General features: G+C 32.5%; 1 protein-coding gene across 7 annotated transcripts in view; it reads left to right on the forward strand.

The window, feature by feature from the left end:
* ACC (acetyl-CoA carboxylase) overlaps window positions 1-1,919 on the forward strand; it is a 45,733-nt gene extending 43,814 nt beyond the window's left edge. For all 7 annotated transcript variants that reach the window (XM_070132295.1, XM_070132322.1, XM_070132318.1 and 4 more), the window contains one exon: window positions 1-1,919. This exon is cut by the window's left edge and continues 345 nt beyond it. The gene's annotated coding sequence lies outside the window, so the exon portion shown is untranslated.
* Window positions 1,920-2,500: the final 581 nt, after the last annotated feature.

Here is a 2,500-nt window from a genome sequence, read left to right on the forward strand (position 1 = left end):
TATGAATATTTACAGAAAAAGGGAATCAGCCATATACTTTTCAAAATATGCTATTTTTTTAGAGAAATTCATAATAAGAAACATGATTATGAGAGGGAGAGTGTCAAGAGAAAGTATATTGTTATTTGGTATCGCTAACATACTGCACACCATTTTTCACTTGATAAAGCTGTAAAAACAGAAGAAACAATATATTTGATATGAATAAGGGCTAGTATGGTTCCATATATATGAAATAGCAAGTAGCATAATGAATAGATAATGATAGACTGGCTATACTTTTCTCTTTGTGAAAGACAATTTACATCTTGTATTGTAATGAAAACATCCCTTTTAGAATCCCTATTCTTTCCAATAAAGATAATTATAAAAGATATGTATGGTTGTAATAATTACTGTAATATTTAAATCCTTCTGATTAATGTTCTCTTTCTATGCAGGAGATCCCCTTTATGTAATCAGATATAAAGTGTAGATTACCTAATACTTATTGACATATTTAAACATGTATGTACTGTAGTCCTCTTTTGTTGAACAGCACTGGCCAGGGGATGTTGTTCAATTTTGGCAGTGAGGGATTTTGTGGACTTGTAGGAGAGTGTGTGTGCAGGATATGGTTTGTTGCCTTTTGACTTGTGGCGGAATGCTTAGCCTAACCCCACCTCCAACCTTATAATTTGGTTAGTGCTGGTTGGAGTTGGAAATTTGAATGAATTTCAGAAGCACTGCATGAATACACATGGTTTTCACTTTAGAGGCAAGAGATGTTGTTGTGTCACAGCGATAACAGTTTATTAGTATTTGGATTTCAAGGTTTCACACGTAATTTTCATAGAAAAATTGGTGCATAAAAAAATCACAAAAGCAAAAATGACTATGATAAACTACAGCATATTGTTGTGGTTGGGTTTTTTCTATGTATCTAAAAGAAAAAGAAAAAAAATCAAAGCCATTGCTTCTCCCAAATGATGAATATTGAAATTCACTTAGTTATGATTTTTACTTTCATAATTTTCATGAGCATATTAATATTACTTCAATTTTTATTGTAATCATTGATCAGATGTTATACTCTTTTGCTATGGCTGGAATTTATGGTTGTTTTCGAAAATTTGAATCTTGATTTATAGCAATTTTTGTGAAAGGAAAAGTTTTTGAAAGTTATATACCGAAGTCCAAGGTAATGTTGGTTTATAAGACTTTGAAGTTCTGTAGGCAGTCATAGTTAAAGTGTTGAAGGATAGGACTCATAACAGATGAATTATTATTACTAGGATTAAAGTCTGGAATTGGTCTCTGTTTCTTTTTCTTTAACACATATTTTAGAGGTAATGTTCTTTTTTATGCTAATTAGGAAGAAAATGTTTCTTATGATTATGTCTTGACTTTTTTTTTTGTTTTGTTTACAAGTAGGGAGAAATATAAGATCCCACTAGGCATTGTGTTTACTGTGTCTCACAGATGTTTTGCAATTTTGACCTGTAACAGCACAGTCCTCTTCTGCATGCATAATAGACTAGATGGATTCAGTTAAATACTGGTTACCACGTTTGCTATTTGAATGAATACATAGCCAACATTATTCAGGGATTTTGTTTTAAAAATAGGAACATATTGACTTAGTGTCTTTTCTTCTATGGTAGCTACCAAAAATAATGTCACAAAGTTCAAGATATACTCTTAGAATTCGTTCTTACTGTCTTTATTTTGTTATTTTTCTATTATGTACTTCTTGTATAACTTGGATGCATTAGTACTAGATGAAGTTGTAAATATTCTGTGAAGAACATCAGACATTATTTTATGAATGATATGTAATTGTGTGACTTTTGTAAAGTAATTGTTGAAAGGATATATAAATTATACACATTGTAATTTAATATATTGTTTAGTGTAAATATAAGATACTGCTATTTCAAGTATGACTTTCAGTTTCCCATTTTAAAAGAAATACTTGAACCAAACGAAGTGTGAGTACGAGAAAAATGTGGGAAGCCTCGACATCACAGTAGGCGACTGATTGACGCTGTATCTTGCATCAGAGGGAATCATTTTTCCAGATATGATTAAATTTTTGGAGGAATTTTGTTTAATGGGCAACAACAGAGATGCAAAAAGGGCTGAGTAGCAATTGATTAAATATTGTGTGCTATCCTGTAAATTAGAGCCTGAAATTTTAGATGATTTAACATGCTAATGATGATGATTAATGACATGATAATAATGATTAATGATGGGCTATGATTGGCCAGACAGACAGAATGGGTGAATGATTAAATGAGAGAGAAATAAATTAAGGAATGACCGAGAGACAAAAACAAGTAGAATGTGAATGATAGAAAGAGAGAATGTTCTAGAAGGCTAAGAAGAGACGAGAAGCTAGAGACGGACCCCACGCCCTCAATCCTATGCCCGCTGTTGTCGTTGGTAAGGGGGAGGGGAGCTTAAGAGGCGGGAACTGCGGCCCACTGCAGGATATCACTCACAAGGTCTATATAAG

Source organism: Penaeus vannamei, chromosome 2, assembly GCF_042767895.1.
Source record: "Penaeus vannamei isolate JL-2024 chromosome 2, ASM4276789v1, whole genome shotgun sequence".
NCBI classification, from domain to species: Eukaryota; Metazoa; Arthropoda; class Malacostraca; order Decapoda; family Penaeidae; genus Penaeus; species Penaeus vannamei.